General features: G+C 43.4%; 1 protein-coding gene across 1 annotated transcript in view; it reads right to left on the bottom strand.

The window, feature by feature from the left end:
* Nucleotides 1-306, bottom strand: part of relt (RELT TNF receptor) — an 89,994-nt gene extending 89,688 nt beyond the window's left edge. Inside the window, exon 1 of the mRNA XM_080197537.1 lies at nt 221-306. The gene's annotated coding sequence lies outside the window, so the exon portion shown is untranslated. The remainder of the gene's footprint in view (nt 1-220) is intronic.
* Between the last annotated feature and the right edge of the window lie 18,415 nt (nt 307-18,721).

The following is an 18,721-nucleotide window of genomic DNA, read 5'->3' as shown; positions in this document are numbered from 1 at the left end:
AATTAAATCCCCTATAATCATCTCAATTCACTCCCATAACAGTTAAAATCATAGCCTCTAAAATCTACTCAATTTACTCCCATCAGAATTAAAATCATACCCTCTACATTCTGCCCATTTCCAGACATGACCTGGATCACTTCCATTCATTCATTCATTCATTCATTCCCAGGATATGTCAGTGTAACAATATGACAGTATTTCTTTAAAGTACACTCACCTGTGGACTAGACGTGTATTTGTTGAGAGCTGCTGTTAGGAGCTGTAGTTTGCCCCTCACTCTCGGTGTACTCAGTGACTCTGCTCCCAGCCAGTGCTACAACTCTGACTTTGAAAAGGCTCCTTCTGAGAAAGGTTGATGAAGTCTCCGTGACGTCAGACCCCCACCCCCTAGCCCCGCCCCTTTCTCCATTCGCTTGCGTCATGGACCAGGCTGGGAGGGAGTTCCCCAGCCTGTCAATCACAGCCCAGCAGTCTTGTTTTGGCACCCAGCCCTGACTCACTGCCTGTTCAGGTTTTTGACCCTTATCTGTTTTGCAATGTGTGCTTTGCTGCTGCTGGAAATGTGTTAGAAGCTTTAAAAGTGAGAGTTGCATTTAAAAATTCCTTTACAAACTCTCAATTACTTTGGTGCGTGAAGGTTATTTATTATTTATTAGTGGCACAAATAGGCTTACAATAACACTGCAATGAAGTTACTGTGAAAATCCCCTAGTGGCCACACTCCTGGGTCTGTTTGGGTGCACTGAGGGAGAAGTTAGCAAGGCCACGCGGACATGGGGAGTACATACAGACTCAGGTTCAGTGGCGGTGGTGGCACAGTCGTAATGTCATTGGACTAGTATTCCTGAGGTGCAGACTGATGCTGGAAGCTCAGTTCTGTAAAAGGGCCATTTGGGCTCAAAACATTGTTTGGAAATTTCCCATTCCACCTGCCCTGGGAATCCTACCGGGCGAGACAGGAAATTCTGTGGTTCGTCAAAGGCCCGTTGACCTTGATCATTTTCGGTCTTGGGGTGTGTGTGGCTGGAAAATAGCACCCATTAACTCCATTTCTCACCGCAGATGCTGTCAGACATGGTGGGTTTATCCAGAATTTTCTGTTTTATTATTATTTATTATTAATCCTGTAGGGACATAGCTTCGAATCCCAGTATGACAGCTGTGGAATTTGAATTCATCTAATAAATCTAGAATCCAGACCGAAAACCCCATCTGGGTGGCTAATCATAGAATCCCTACAGTGCAGAAGGAAGCCATTTGGCCCATCGAGCCTGCACCGACAACAATCCCACCCAGGCCCTATCCCCATAACCCCTGCTAGTCCCCCTAACACTAAGGGGAAATTCAGCATGACAAATCCACTGAACCCATACATCTTTGGAGTGTGGGAGGAAACCGGAGTACCCGGAGGAAACACATGCAGACACAGAGTCGTAGAGGTTTACAGCATGGAAGCAGACCCTTCGGTCAAACTTGTCCATGCCATCCCTTTTTTTAACTTGTAAGCTAGTTCCAATTACCTGTGTTTGGCCCATATCCCTCTAAACCCATTGTACCCATGTAACTGCCTAAATGCTTTTTAAAAGACAAAAATGTACCCGCCCCGACTATGACCTCTGGTAGCTTGTTCCAAGCACTCACCGCCCTCTGTGTGAAAAAATTACCCCTCTGGACCCTTCTGTATCTCTTCCCTCTCACCTTAAACCTATGCCTTCTAGTTTTAGACTCCCCTACCTTTGGGAAAAGATATTGACTATCTAGCTGTTCGATGCCCCTCACTATTTTACAGACCTCTGTAAGATCACCCCTAAGCCTCCTAGGCTCCAGAGAAAAAGTCCCAGTCTATCCAACCTCTCCTTATAACTCAAACAGGGAGAGTGTGCAAACTTCATACAAAAGTCCAAAAGGTGTTAGATGTGTTGACCCTTAGTGTACCTGAACAGGAGTTAGAGTGTGGCGAGTCAGGGATTTTCACAATAACTTCATTGCAGTGTTAATGTAAGCTTACTTGTGACACTAATAAATAAACTTGAATGACTGGTTGCCTCCAAATCACGAGACAGACAAATATGGGGAGAAATAATGGTCCTGTATTTTTAAAAGTCAGAATTATGATCCCTTGTTCACAAAATTCTCAGGCATCTCAGCCAGAAAAACACAACAACAGATAACAGATGGCAAACTTAGCTACTAATCCCAAGAGCCTTTAAAAAGGGAGCAAGAGGAAAGAACTGCTGGAATTGTCTAGCCAGACAGCATTTCCCATGTCTCAGTGAGACAAAATGTATATAACATTGCAGTGACACTAATGTATGTTGAAAATTTAGAATATTTGTTGGACCACCTGGATAGGGTAGTTATATAACATATTGGCTTCACACTGGTGACAGCCTAACTACATATATAGTGACAGCTAGTTTGTAAATTTATCATGTGCAGAGAGATACTCAGGAAGGCAGTAGTGTCAGTAGTATTGTCACTGGACTAGTAATCCAGACACCCAGGGAAACAGTGGTGTCGTGGTATTGTCACTGGATAAATCATCCAGAGACCTAGGGAGGCAGTAGTGTGGTAGTATTGTCACTGGACCAGTAATCCAAAGATCCAAAATAATGCTCTGAGGACCCTGTTTCAAATCCCACCATGGCAAAAGGTGAAATTTGAATTCAATAAAAATCTGGATTTGGAAGTCTAATGATAACCAAGGCAACAATTGTCTTAAAAAGTCACCTGGTTCATTAATGTCCTTCACACCATCCTTACCTGGTATGGCCTACGTGCGGCTCCAGCCCCACAGCAATGTACTTGACACTTAAGTGCCCTCTGAAATGGCCTAGCAAATCATTCAGTTCAAGAGCAATTAGGGATTGACAATACATGGTGGGCTAGCCAGTGGTGCCCACATCCCCTAAATGAATAAAATACTACTGCAAATTAGTTGGCACAACAGTGGACAAATGGGAGACAAAGAGAAGGAGGGGAAAAGTGGAGGTAAGGAAGGCTTGACAAAAGAGAGGAGGCTTTTAGAAGAGAATCAGAAGGCAGGTGATAGTGCAGGAAGGAATAGATAGTACGGTGAACAGATTAGGCTACTATCAGAGGTGTCGAGTATGAGACATAAAAGAAAGACTTTCATTTATATTGTGCTTTTTCATAACTAGCAGACAGTCTCAAAGTATTTTGCAGCCATTGAACCAATGAAATGTTTTTTGACTGCAGCCACTGTTTTAATGCAAGAAATGTCACAGCCAATTTATACACAGCAAGCTCCAACAAACGGCAATGTGATAATGACCAAATAATGTGTTTTGTGATAAAAACAAAATACTGCAGATGCTGGAAATCTGAAACAAAAACAGAAAATGTTGGAAAATCTCAGCAGGTCTGACAGCATCTGCGGGGAGAGAATAGAAACAATGTATCGAGTCTGGGTGACAGTCATCCAGGCTCAAAATGTTGGCTCTATTCTCTCTCCACAGATTTCTCCCAAAGAAATTCTGTGTCAAATTTGCATAAGAACTGGAGTAGATCCCGCTGGTTTTTTCAGTGGGAGGTTCAAAATGAATCTCCCACACTCTGCACTGCAGAGTTCACCAGCGTGGTTTCCTTTAAAATGCTGGGGCAGGGCCTATTCTTAGTAGCAGCATGGCGCTGAGGGGGCCATTGCGCATGTGCTGATCTGTCAGAGCCGAGATCGGCGCATGTGCATTGGCTACTGTCCGACGACCTCCCAGTTGCTGGCCAGCTCAATCGTTGGCCAGCACAGCAACCTGCATTGCCAGCCATGCAACCCCTCTCCCCACGGCCCGATCACTGGCCCCCCAAACATGCCTGGGGCCACACATCCCCTCCCATCAGCCCACCGCTATGTTCCCCCAGCCCAAACAGTCCTGATCTCCTGATCCAACCACCCCCCCATGCCCAATGGGCACTGCCAAGTTGCCCCCAGGCATTGGAAGTTTGCCCCTAGGGCAATGCTAGGGGCCCAGGCTGGCACTGCAAAGGTGGCAATGTCCAGGAGGTAACTCCCTCCTTGGTGTCTGACCCACTGGGAGGCCTCAATGGCCTCCCTTCACTCCAATGGGGTTGGACCACCAGCTCCTCACAAGTGGGGAGCGATACTAAACCCCATTGGGGTGAACCATTCCTGGCGGGGTGAGAGACTAGTGGGCCTGGAAATTTCAGTCCTGGGCCTACTAATGATATGAAAATGGTATGGAGATGCTAATTTGAATGCATTATGCAGCTTCGAGCCCATTTCTGGTGTGGACCTGTCAGCGCTGGAAATCCAATGCTCGGAGACTCGCGGAGGCTGTGGCACCCAGTGAGGAGCCCGTAAATCAACCTCTGCTGGAACCCCCTGGCTGGGAGAGTCACCCCTAATATGCTTTGTGATGTTGATTGAGGGGTAAATTCTGACCAAATCTCTGGGGATAACTCCCCCACTCCAACTCAGAATAGTACATGGGATATTTAACATCTTCTCAGGTGGACAGGTGTGAGTTTGGTTCATTAATGCCACCTCTGAAAGCAATCAGGAGCCAATCAAGCAAGATTTTCTTGAGTTAATGGAAGCAAATTTATTAACGTTTGAACCCGAAGGAAAAAAATTATAAAAATCACACACATGCACAAATTAGTTATAGTCTATTTTTTAAAAAAATGTTAAAAGGATAAATGCTTAAATGTTCTTCAATTGCCCTTGAGTAGTAAAACTTTAAATATTGCAGCTGATTTGGCTTAGCTGATTTTGTGGTTAGGGTCTGATGTGAAATTTGTTACGATTATTATAAGGTCTTTGTTCACCAGTAGATTTCTAGTAAAGTTGACTCCTGAACCAGGTAATAAACTTGTTCCAAAAGAGAGATGGAGAGAGAGCAGCAGCTCTCAACTCCCTTCCACTGTTGAAAGCTTTCTCACAATCTTTCTTTGTAATGTCTGTGAGTCTTATCCTGAAATACGTCACCCATTGTGTATTTCCAAGAGGGTTTGGGTGTCCACCTATTTCAGCCATCATTTCAATATCCAGCACTTTGCTTCTGAATGGCTCTTCCTTAGACAGTTATGAGTTTCAGTGAATCTTCACACTCCCCTGAGGGTGATTTGTTAGTTTTACACCTCCACCTTGGAAGGTGACCTTGCATTTTTAAGCAGTTTGTCCTGTTTCATTTCAAATTGTAACATTTTCAATCAGTTGAAAGTTTATAAATCCATATTTTCAAGAATAAAGCCTCATGACAGTGTAGTTAATGATTTTTCTTTGTACAGTGTCAAAATAGCACAGAATGAACATATTCATTTTAATACTGTTTGTTCTTCAAATCAGGCAGAAAGGTATCCTGCATCCAATATAATTGGAGTTTAAAACAAAAACAGAAAACGCTGAAAATCTCAGCAGGTCTAACAGCATCTGTGGGGAGAGAATAGAGTCAATGTTTCAAGTATGAGTCTATTGATCCACAAGAAAGCTTTTAGTAAAACAAACTTTTTCAATTATAACAAAAATAATTAGCATAACTTTTACCAATTGAAATACTTAAACATGATCAGGTATAGTTCTTAACTGATCTCCATCTCTATTAGTTCCAGACAGAGAGAGGGAGAAAGAAAGAGCTGCTGCTCCTTCCAAATCCAAACAGCAGCTGACTGCCTGTCTCTCTGTAAGCCTAGCTCTGCCTATTCACAAGGCTCGCTCTTCTTGCCAACCAACCGAATTAAACCCTACTCTGAAACCCCAGGGGTCAACTCAAAAAATAACAAACTGCATTAACTCAGATTAAAACAAAGACCCCAATAACTAGGGGCAATTACTCTCCTACATGCTCAGCATGTGGGCTTCCAGTTGCAGACAAATCGGCACCGTTTAAACAGAGTTGAATCTTAACATCTCCTCCATAAGAAACATGACAAAAATACACTTCTAGAAAGCACAGTATCATCACACAATATTAATTCACCCAATGAATAAAAGGCTATATTTCTTGTTAGTCAGGATTGAAGGACTGAAGACAATAGGGGGTAGGAATTATTGAATCATAGAGCCACAGAACTTCAAACACATTTGGAGGCTATTTGAAAACACCATCCAATTAGCCCCACTCCCCTACTCTTGCTCCACTATGATGCAGTACTAAGTGGGTTAGTCAAGTTGGTACGGGAGAAATCAGTGTTGTAATTGTGACACGATCCCATGAGTCTAGCCATCAAGTTGAAGATCCCACATCACAGAAACATCCAAATCAAGAAAGCCTGTCAAGCTGCAAGAGTAATGAGATGGGAGCTCAGAATTCTTCATTTTGTGACTAGTAGATGTCCAATTTGTTGAAGAAAATGCCTGAAAAGTGGGAATTAATGCCAATTAGGGTGGCAACAGACACATTATGTTGATCAAGGTATATGCCAGCAGTGCAAAATGGAACACACTTTAATTTTTCTTGCAGCAGCAAGCACCCAACGCGCTACGAGATGGTGAATGCTGAGTACAAGTTTCCCTACAATAGAAAAACTCCTCTGAGCTCATGTAGAAGGAATGACCTGTTTTTTCTTTAAACAGTGCATTTGCTGACAGTTTAAGTTTTAAAGTTTGTTTATTAGTGTCACAGTAGGCTTACATCAGCACTCCAATGAAGCTACTGTGAAAATCCACTAGTCGCCACGCTCTGGTGCCTGTTTGGGTACGCTGTGGGAAAATTTAGCATGGCCAATGCACCTAACCAGCACGTCTTTCAGACTGTGGGAGGAAACTCACACAGACACAGGGAGGACATGCAAACTTCACAGACAGTGACCCAGGCCAGGAATACGAACCCAGGTCCCTGGCGCTGTGAGGCAGCAGTGCTAACCATTATGCCACTGGACATAACTCGATGTGGAGATTTTAACGTCAAGGTGGCCAAGGGGGAGATCAGTAAATTTTTGACTGTGACTTAAATTTTCTCAGCAGCATTGTGGAATGGATTGAGGGCCTAGGGCTGGCAGGAGCTAACAGAAGTAGCTTTTTTCTCAGACTCCAACATGAACTGTAGCTTAAAGGGCCAGGCAGTGTCCCAAATATACTGAAGATGTGAAGTTCAAGGCATCGTGAAATATCTGTTGATTACTCCACTAGGCATCAAAGTGTCTAATTGTGGCCATTTCAAATTTTCATTGGTGTTCCCCATTGCCTAGCAACAATCATCAACTGTTGTGAATGGGCGTAAGCTGTAACCGACATAACTAAAGTGATAATGATAGAATATGATACCATTATTACAATAATAATTGAGTATTTTATTAGTTCAAGTCTGCTGTGTGTGTAATTAGTGGGAGTACTAGACAAGATAGCAACATGTGCACATTCCCTTTTGGATAGATCACAAGTCCTCCCCATCCACCTTTAATTCCAGAATGGCCACCAGCAGAGGTATTATTGCCTGAGGCTGGGTTCAAAGATTCGCTAGAACGGCACCCGGGATGAAAGATTTCATTCTGTTGGAGAGACTAAAGAAAATGAGGATCTTTTACTGAGCACAGTGAAGGTTGATTAAAGATAAGACAGAGGTGTTCAAGATCATGAAGGATTTTGATCGTCTAAATAAGAAGAAACATGTAAAGGTCCATTGACCTCGGGTAGGAATTTCCAATCTTGCGGAATGCTTGGCCAGAAAATCCCGTTTGTTTCAGGCTGATTCCGGGATGACGAGGCTGATGTATGAGGAGAGATTGACTAGGTTAGGGTTGTTTTCGCTGGAGTTCAGACGAATGAGAGGGGATCTCGTAGAGACTTATAAAATTATGACAGAACTAAACAGGATAGATGCAGGGAGGATATTCCTGATGGCGGATGTGTCCAGAACCAGGGGTCACAATCTGAGGATTCAGGGTAGACCATTTGGGATGGAGATGAGGAGACATTTCTTCACTCGAAGAGTGGTGAGCCTGTGGAATTCATTACCACAGGAAGTAGTTGATGCCAAAACATTGAATATATTCAAGAGGCGGCTGGATATAACACTTGGGGTGAATGGGATCAAAGGATCTGGGGGAAAAGCAGGATTAGGCTATTGAGTTGGATGATCAGCCATGATTATAATGAATGGCGGAGCGGGTTCAAAGGGCCAAATGGCCTCCTCCTGCTCCTATCTTCTATGTTTTTATGTTTCTCTCCGGGTGCTCCAGTTTCCTTCCACACTCCATAGATGTGCAGGTTAATTGATTGGCCATGCTCAATTGTCCATTAGTTTCAGGGGGATTAGCAGGGTAAATATGTGGGGTTACAGGAATAGGGCCTGGGTGGGATTGTTGTCGGTGCAGGCTTGATGGGCCAAATGGCCTCCTTATACACTGTAGATTCTATAATTCTATGACTCTCCACAGGTGCTGCCAGAGCTGCTGAGTCTTTGTAGGAATTTCTGCTGTTACCATGCTACGGCCATTTTCCTTCATGCTGGGCATGACCCCCAACCAGTGGAGAGATTTCCTTCCATTCCCAATTGGCTTCAATCTTTCTCAAACACATTTACTTCACATTTGGTCAAATGCTGGCTTCGTGTTTTACATGTTTTGATGGAGGATTAATCACCAGTGGGGCGATGCACTGTGAACAGATGTTTGCAAACTTCCATGGCCGCAACTTACAAACAAAACAAACCAACGAGCAAGTCTCGCAACCACAAACAACATTGGGTTTACTAAGCTTCTAGTGATGAATTGTGAGGTCCAACAGGTATGTGTGGTGTGTGGAACCCTCAACCTAGTTCTCAGCTCTTGGGTAGAGCCTGAAGTTGTTATTTGGTTGGGTAAGCATTGCTTCAAAGTTTTTGACTACTTCATATTTCCTCACATCAGCCTCTCCCATAATTTCATCCCCACCCTATTGATTGCCTCATTGCTGTTTCCCAGTACAATGACCTCAAAGCCTTAACTCAAACACTTAACTGATGCAACCTGCGAACTCAGAAATGTCTGGTTCCTAGCAGTCTTCTGAACTTTTGAAGCTTGTATCTTTTGAAGCTTGTATCTTGGCTCACGTACTTCTCATAGCCAGCAGCCCATCTTCTGAAGGAACAATGCGTAGCCACACATTCCTAAGTGTTTAGTTGGGAAAACTCACCTACATCATCCACTAGTTTTAATCTGTTTTCAGAATTTCTAAAAAGCTGTTTGCTGCACCATTTAATCCATTAATCCCACACCCTGACAGCAGTCAGCATTTCTCCTCTTGGCAGAACCAGTTCTTACTTTTCCCTAACCATGTCTTTCAGTTTATTAAGGGTTTTCTCTCCAGCAATGCTGACAAAGGATCTATATCTAAAGCATGAACTCACCTACATTTTTTTGCAGTTCCTGACATTTTCTGTTTTTATTTCAGAGCTGTATTGTTTTGGCTGTTATTTGCAGCATCAGAATTCCAGTATATTTGGAAGCCAGTTGGCATCTGTGGGAAAATAAACATGCCAAATTTCATTTCAATTCACAGTAATTTATTGATGGTTTTCAAAAGTGGTAGTTAATTGAAATTATTATCAGTCTCTTGTTACATTAAGGTTGTAAAAATCGCATGTGAATAACCATTCACTAAACGTATAGAGAGAGAGAGAGCAGCACTGAAACAGGCCCAACCAGTCCATACCAGCCATGGTGCCCTCCCAGCTAGTCCCAATTGTCCCCGATTATCTTCATCTCGCTGCTCTCCTTATTCTTCTTCAATTCTTTGCTGGAAAGCAGATCTGAGCCACAGTGTCCCAAATTCCATCATTTTAATTTACTCATTTGTGGGACGTGGGTGTCACTGGGTGGCTAACATTTATTGCCCATCCCTAGTAGCCCTTGAACTGAGTGGCTGGCCAGGCCATTTCACAGACCAGTTGAGAGTCAACCGCATTGCTTTGGATCTGGAGTCACATGTAAGAAAGACCAGGTAAGGGTGGCAGATTTCCTTCCCTAAAGGACATTAATGAACTAGATGAGTTTTTCAGACAAATGACAATGGTTTCATGGTCATCAGTAGATTATTAATTCCAGATATTTTTTATTGAATTCAAATTCCACCATCTGCCATCGTGGGATTTGAACCCGACATCTCAGAAAGTTAATTGAGTTCCTGAATTAATAGTCTAGCAACATTACCAGTAGGCCATCGTACCCCCATAGTAAGGTAAGGAGGAAGGTCCCACAGTGGTCTGAATGGGAATCAAACCCCTTGCTGTTGGCACTAACCTGATCCAGACCAGCCAGACAGCTAAATCCCCCACCATGCCCCTATTGAGTCCAAGTTGCTGTGGCAACATACACTTTTACATGCACATTGTAGCTTGGAACTGGAGATAATGATGGCAGAGGCTCAAATTTCTTTCCATCATACGGCTGACCAGGAATGGCAGAACATTTAGGAGTACTGACTCTGAGAGGTCTGGGTGTACATATCTACCAATCACTGAAAGTGGCAATGCAGGTGGATAAGGTAGTTATGAAAGCATACAGCATGCTTGCCATCATCAGTCAGGGCATTGATTATAAAAATTGGCAGCTGCAGCTGTACAGAACCTTAGTTAGGCCCCATTTAGAATATTGTGTACAATTCTGGTTGCCACACTACCAGAAGGATGCGGAGGTTTACCAGGATGTTGCCTGGTCTGGAGGGCATTAGCTATGAGGAGAGGTTGGATAAACTTGGTTTGTTCTCACTGGAACAACAGAGGTTGAGGGCTGACCTGATATCGGTTTACAAGACAACGAGTGGCATGGACAGAATGGATAGTCAGATGCTCTTTCCTTGGGTAGAAAAGTCAAGTACCTGGGGACATAGATTTACGGTGCGTGGGGAGAAGTTTAGAGGAGATGTGTGAGGCAAGTTTTTTACACAGAAGGTGGTGAATGTTTGGAACACGTTACTTGGGCAGCTGGTGGGAGCAAGTATGATAGCGGCATTTAAGGGGGAACTAGATGAACATGTGAATAGGATGGGAATGAAAGGATACTGTGGACATGGTTTTAGTTTTGACAGGCATCATGATTGGCGCAGGCTTGGAGGCCTGAAGGGCCTGTTCCTGTGCTGTACTTTTCTTTGTTATTTGTTCTTTGAAGCTCTCTTGCTTTGACAACCTGCTATTGATATGTGTTGGAAGAAAGAGTAAGAGGAGCATTATGAGTGAGGGGAAACTTCAGCCTGAGTGAGTGAGAGCCCGAGTGAGGGGTGGTATGGTTGTACAGTGGTTAGCACTGCTCCTTCACAGTGCCAGGGTCCTGGCTTCAGTTCCAGCCTTGGGCGACTATGTGGAGTCTGTACATTCTCCCTGTGTCTGTGTGGGTATTCTCTGGGTGCTCCCACTGTTCAAAGATTTGCAGGGTAGATTGGCCATGGTAAGTTGCTCCTTAGTGTCTCAAAACATGCAGGTTAAGGGGCAGGGGGTGAGTGGGATAAATACATGGGGTTATGGGGATAGGACCTTGTGGGATGCTCTTATTGGAGAGTCGGTGCAGACTCATTAGGCTGAATAGCCTCCTTCTGCACTATAGGGATTCTGTGATTCTATGATTCTATGCTCATGATAGAGCCCAGGGCCCATTTACATAAGAGTTTCACCTCATCCCTGATTTTCAACAGAATTCCTTGAGTTTCTGGGCCTATTTCTAGGAATTGGAAATTGGTTCCAAGTGGAAATTTGGAACATGGGGAAAAGAAGTGCTTGAGGTAAGGTTCAGTACAAGAAGTGATTTTGAATAAAGTGCTGGGAGTTGGATAGTTATGGGAGATAGGGAGGGAATGGAAAGAGATTCTCTTTTGCCTTCTACTTTCTAACTTCCTCAGCCTTCAGAAAGTGATCTTACTCTGTTACAGGGAGAGAAACTGATTAATGGGTGAGTATCTGATAAATGGCTAAGGTTTATTCTATTTCTAAGGTTCAAAATGGTCCATCAACTGTTGGAAAGTCTAACAAAATATATGAAAGCAAAAGTAAAATATATAACTAAGTAAAATAATTAAATCGTCAATGAGAACACATTAAGGCTGGCGGGAGAGGTGATGTGTCACAGCTGCGGTATGTGGGCGCTCCTGGATGCCACTTTGATCCAGGGTAAACACATCTGCAGTTAGTGTTTGAAGGTTGAGCAGCTTTAACTCTTCTCCACCTTTCCAATTGTCCAACAGATTGTGAAGTTTTGTCAATTGTTTTGGATGAGTTGAGGGCTGCAGGGTGGATGAGGTGACTGACAATGGTACAGGAAGCCTTTCAATTGGGGGAGCAAAGAGGAATCCCCAAGGGGAGGGGATTGCCTTTGGCAGAACCGGAATATCCTGCCAGTGGGAAGGGCTGGAAAGTCATGGTCTGTGTCTTTAATCTTACATAGAGGCAACGATGAGGACACGAAAGCTGAGCTGGCTGTTGGGAAATTTGGGTTGAGGGCTAAATTAATGGAAATGCAGTGGAAAATATTTAAGGGAATATTTCAAAATTCACGGAATCGAAACACCCCAATGAGGAAGAAGAAAGTTCGAGGGAAAGATCCACCATCTGTGATTAACCAGAAAAGTTAAAAATAGTATCAAACTTTTAAAAAAAACATATAATTGCGCAGAGACTGGTCAGAAAATTAGACAGAATACAAGGAATAGTAAAGGATGAGTAAAAGATTAATAAAAACATAGAACATAGAAAAACTACAGCACAAACAGGCCCTTTGGCCCACAAGTTGCACTGATCATATCTCTACCTACTAGGGATACGATCGGCGAAAGGAAGGGAGATAGGGAGGAAAGGATAAGAAGGGAAACATTAGAGTAAGAAACAGATAGCCAGAAATATAAAAGCATTGAGATTTTTAATAAATATTCAAAAAAGAAAGGAGTTTTTAAAAAGTGAGTGTTTGTCCTGTAGAAAGTGGGTCTGGAAAATTGATACTGGGAAACCAGGGGTGAATTAAATAGCTGTTTTGCATCAATGTTCACTATTGGGTTGGGTTGGTGGCACGGTGGCTAACACTGCTGCCTCACAGTGCCGGGGACTTGGCTTTTTGATTTGTTTTTTGATTGTCACGTCTATTAGGATACACTGAGACGTATTATTTCTTCCGCTATACAGACAAAGCATGCAATTCATAGTGTACATGAAGGGAGAAAGAAAGGAGAGGGTGCAGAATATAGTGCTACAGTCTTAGCTAGGGTGTAGAGAGAGGTCAACTTTGGTAGGTATATATGGTAAGTCCATTCAAAAGTCTAATGGCAGCAGGGAAGAAACTGTTTTTGAGTCAGTTGGTATCTTTTGTATCTTTTTTCATTGGAAGAAGGTGGAAGAGAATATGTCCAGGGTGTGTAGGATCTTTGATTATGCTCTCTGCTTTTCCAAGGCAGCAGGAAGTGTAGATTGAACCAATGGATGGGAGGCTGGTTGGCTTGATGGACTGGGTTGCATTCACAACCCTTTGTAGTTTCTTGCAGTCTTGGGCAGAGCAGGAGCCATACCAAACTGTGATACATCTAGAAAGGATGCTTTCTATGGTGCATCTGTAAAAGTTGGTGAAAATCGTAGCGGATTTTGTTAGCCTCCTGAGAACGTAGAGGCGTTGGTGGGCTTTCTTAACTATAGTGTCTGCATGAGGGAACTAGGACAGGTTGTTGGTGATCTGGACACCTAAAAACTTGAAGCTTTCCACCATTTCTACTTCGTCCCCATTGATGTAGACAGGGGCATGTTCTCCATACGCTTCCTGAAGTTGATGACAATCTCCCTTGTTTTGTTGACATTGAGGGAAAGATTATTGTTGTTGCACCGGGTTCACCAGATTTTCTATTGCATTCCTATAATCTGTCTCATCATTATTTGAGATCCGACCCACTACGGTTGTGTCATCAGCAAACTTGAAAATTGAATTGAAGGGGAATTTGGCCACAGTCATAAGTGTATAAGGAGTATAGTAGGGGGACTGACAGCACAGCCTTGTGGGGCACTGGTGTTGAGGATGATTGTGGTGGAGGTGTTGTTGCCTGTCCTTGCTGACTGCGGCCTGTGAGTTAGGAAGTGCAGGATCCAGTCGCAGAGAGAGGAACTGAGCCCTAGGCCACAGAGTTTTGAGATGAGTTTTGGGGGAATAATGGTGTTGAAGGCTGAACTGCACGCAATAATTAGGAGTCTGATATAAGTATCTTTATTATCCAGGTGTTCCAGGGTTGACTGTAGGGCCAGGGAAATGGCATCTGCTGTGGACCTTTTGCCTCTTTAGGCAAACTATAGCGGATCCAGGTAGTCCAGGAGGCTGGAATTGATTTGTGCCATGACTCTCCTTTCGAAGCATTTCATAATAATGTACGTCAGAGGCACTGGCTGATAATCATTAAGGTACGTTGACTGGCTTCTCTTTGGTAGTGGGATAATGGTCATCTTCTTGAAGCAGTTAGGGAGGTGTAAGGAGAGTTTAAGATGTTTGTGAATACTCCTGCCAGCTAGTCCACACAGGATCTGAGTGCTTGTCCGGGGACCCCATACGGGCCAGTCACTTTCCATTGGTTGACTTTCGAGAAGGCTGCTCTGACATTGGCGATGGTGACTCCAGATATTGGTTTGCTCGAGGCTTCCAGGGCGGAGGGCATGCTCTCGCTGATCTCGTGCTCAAAATGGGTAGAATGCATTGAGCTCACTGGGGAGGAGTCCATTGGAGCTGACGGTTTTACATGCCTTCATCTTGTAGCCTGTTTTGTCTTGCAGACCTCGCCATAGTCAGTGGGAATCTGTGTAACTTGCCTGGGACTCTAGCTTGATCTGGCATTGTCCAGCATTGGGTAACTATCTATGTGGAGTTTACAAGTTCTCCCTATGCCTGCATAAGTTTCCTCTGGGTGCTCTGGGTTATGTTACAGAGATGAAATGTTAGGGAGAGACATTACTGATATTCCCATCAATCTAAGTGACAAGAAAAGAAAGAAGAAAAAATAAGAAAAGAATGTATTTAACTCACAAAAATGTATTCTTTTCATAGATAATTTATAATTATTTTAATTATATGCAATATATTCAGGCAGTACGAAACATACAAAAAGCTAAATTGACCTATATAAACACCAGTAATACTGAGCAGAGGAAATAAGTCAAGGGCAGGATGAAATGATGTTAGCAATGAACATCCCTGCACAGTGGCACAGTGGTTAGCATTGCTGCCTTACAGCGCCAGGGACCAGGGCTTGATCCCAACCTTGGGTGACTGTCCGTATGAAGTTTGCATGTTCTCTCCATGTCTGCGTGGTTTTCCTCTGGGTGCTCTGGAGTCCTCACACAGTCCAAAGATGTGCGGGTTAGGTGGATTGGCCATGCTAAATTACTCGTTAGCATCAGGGTGATCACTAGGGTAAATGCATGGGGGTATGGGGATAGGATCTGGGTGGGATTGTGGTCGATGCTGTTAGGATAATTGGTCTTCTCAATCGCCCTTTAGTGGCAGGGGGATTAGCAGGGTTAATACGCAGGTTTACGGGGATAGGGTCTGAGTGGCATTGTTGTCAGTTAAAGCCCAATGGACCAAATGGCCTCCTTCTGCCCTGTAAGATTCTATGATTCTAACTCACAGCAATGAATGGTCTACTTCCCCCATCAATTTCCTGGAGGAGGGGAGATGGAACAGGGTATGAATCAGGAGGATTCTAACACTCTGGGCAATTTAAACTTGCCCTTGTCCACCTATATCAATTGTGTAGTGAAGGAACACAGCATTCTTTACACATACAGAATCTGTTTCCATCTAGTATGTAAAATTATTTGGTCCAATCTCTGGGGCACAGTAACTCTGGTACAAAAATTCAGGAGCAAATCCCAAACAACGTTATCAACAGTATTGCAGGAACTAAGCCCCATTTTCCACACAAGCATTTTTGCTTTCAACACTGTGACACCAAGGTGACGTGGATCCTCACTAATATCAAGCCATAACAGGTCAAAACCTCCTCAGAGCTGAACCGAGGCAGCAAACAAAATAAATCTTACAGCGCCAGGGACCCAGATTCAATTCCAACCTTGGGTGACTGTGTGGAGTTTGCATGTTCTCTCCATGTCTGCGTGGTTTTCTTTTGGCTGCTCTGGAGTCCTCGCACGGTCCAAAGATGTGCGGGTTAGGTGGATTGATAAAAACTATTGACATCATCAAAAAAATCTTTCCACTTCACAAGCATCATCCAAGGTAGAAAACACCATTGAAAATGAGCTCAAACTGCAACAGTGGAGTAATCATCAAAACCATTGGGTTTGATGTTGTCAATGCCAAAATTGAATCCAGGGTTCCCACCATAAAAACCATTAGAATTAAGAAACAGTGATCTGCGCCCAGTGACATACAATCAAATTGGAGTTTGAGCATTGCCAAATGTTCCATTTGGAACATTTGATTGATCCAAATAAAATTGATCCAAATAAAACTCCGAGTCCTCTCCCTGTTGCAGCACTGCACAGAAACAAATAGGCTTGGATTTGACAAACGTGCCTCACAAAATATGCTGAATTTGACAGTTTCAGTGTGTTGTTTTAATAATAAAACTTCAGTGCACCTGTTTGGTTTTGTGGTAAATACGAAACAGTGTTCAGGTCTCTTCATGTTTTTACTGTGTCTTGTCTTTACACTGTAACCAGAGCTGAACAGGCAGTTGCTTAATGAGGTCTGTCAGCTCATCATCCTTTCATCACACGTGATAGAAGTCAGCAAATAGAGAAAAGAAAAATGAACGTGTTGTGCTTATATAGAACCTTTTGATTTGATTTAATTTTTTGATTTGATTTATTATTGTCACACGTGTTAGTATACAGTGAAAAGTATTGTTTCTTGCACGCTATATAGACAAAGCATACCGTTCATTGAGAAGGAAACGAGAGAGCACAGAATGTAGTGTTACAGTCATAGCCAAGGTGCAGAGATAGATCAATGTAATGCAAGGTAGTCCATTCAAAAGTCTGATGGCAGCAGGGAAGAAGCTGTTCTTGTGTCGGTGACCTCAATATTTTGTATCTTTTTCCTGATGGAAGAAGGTGGAAGAGAGAATGCTCAGAGTGCGTGGGGCCCTTAATTATGCTGGCTGCTTTGCCAAGGCAGTGGGAAGTGTAGACAGAGTCAGTGGATGGGAGACTGGTTTCCATGATAGATTGGGTTACATTCACTTTCGTAGTTCCTTGCGGTCTTGGGCAGAGCAGGAGCCATACCAGGCTGTGATACAACCAGAAAGAACTGTTATCTCAGCACACTCTAAATGCTTTATAGTCATTAAATTACGTTTGATGTGCAGCCATTGTTGTGAGGTAGGCAACAGGGCAGCCAAATTTGCACACGGTAAGTTCCCTATATATTTGGGGTAGTTACAGTGTTGTCTCATGGATCCTCTAACAGAACAACCACATGGGCACACCATGCTTAACTGGGCCTTCTGGGGGCTTGCATGCAATCTAGATCTTAACCATTACAGTGAACATCTCTGGAATAAAATCTGTTTACTGTTTCTGTTCAAAGCCAGGCATGGCACCCCATGTTACCACACCCTGCAGCACCAATATGTCATAACAGTATAGGCCCAACCTATAGAACCTTTCAGTCATAGCTAGGATGTAGAGAAAGATCAATGTGGTGCGAGGTAGGTCCATTCAAAAGTCTGATGTCAGCAGGGAAGAAGCTGTTCTTGAGTCAGTTGGTAGGTGACCTCAGACAATGACCATCACCAATAATGTGTGGTCTGCTTGACAACAAGCAAATGTGCTTGACAGTTTCTGCTTGACAACAAACAAATATGCTTTAGTTATCATGGGAGCCCAGATTGAGACATACCATGATCAAGGTACAAAGTGTTCATCCCTGCATCTGGGCTGACTGTGGTAGACTTTCTAGCCTGGAATTTCATCTTCAAGGTGAATAATGAGAGTTCCTGCCTCGGCATGTCCAGCTTGGGAGAAAGTGCCCACAAAGATGGGATCTTCATTGCTGGGGGCAGGTGTGGATTGGAGTTGGGCCAAGCAACTTAGGAAGCAGTTTGGAGGCAGCCACAGATGGGGCTGCCTTGTGCTGTGGGACTTTGTCCCTGTTAAAATAAAAACACAAAGGTCCTCCCGTTTTCATAATGCACCCATGCCCCATCCACTCCCCATGGCCCCCCATGCCCCTGTGGCAAGCTCTGCCCTTCCACTTAACCACATAACTCCTTATTTTCCCTATGCCAATGTATGGCACCTCCACCAACCCCATGTCCTTTCATGCCTGTTATGCCAAGCTATAGCAGCTCCCTAAAAGCAAAAGTCTGCGGGTGCTGGAATCTGAAACAAAAACTGAAAATGCTGGAAAATCTTAGCAGGGCAGACTGCATCTGTGGGGAGAAAATAAAGACAACATTTCAAGTCTGAAAAGTTGCAGTTCCATGTCCATTGACATTTTCCTTAACCTCTGTAGTAAAAGGACTTTTATTGAACATAGGAGAAAGTTATGAATTAAACCACAACACATGATTGGAACCAGTGAACCCTATTGTGTAGAGTGGTATATGTTAAAAAAAAGCTTCAAATAAAGTAATTAATTCTTAACTTCCGCCTATGATGAAAAAGGTAATTTCACTGCAAGTTAATGAAAGTGTTGATCATTTATCTTCTCTAAAGCATCAGTAGCAGACGGCACAAACCCTTCAAACTATTTAACCTGCATATAGAAACAATATGAAATTGACAGCGGAGAGCTTGAGCTTTCAATCAAGCACTGCTTTCCTTGGGCTGCAGCTGTTTCAACAAGC

This window comes from Carcharhinus amblyrhynchos, chromosome 10 (assembly GCF_965287045.1).
Source record: "Carcharhinus amblyrhynchos chromosome 10, sCarAmb.v2.hapA, whole genome shotgun sequence".
Classification (NCBI taxonomy): Eukaryota; Metazoa; Chordata; class Chondrichthyes; order Carcharhiniformes; family Carcharhinidae; genus Carcharhinus; species Carcharhinus amblyrhynchos.
Note: the sequence above shows the minus strand (reverse complement) of the source record. Positions and strands in the feature narration are given on the sequence as shown.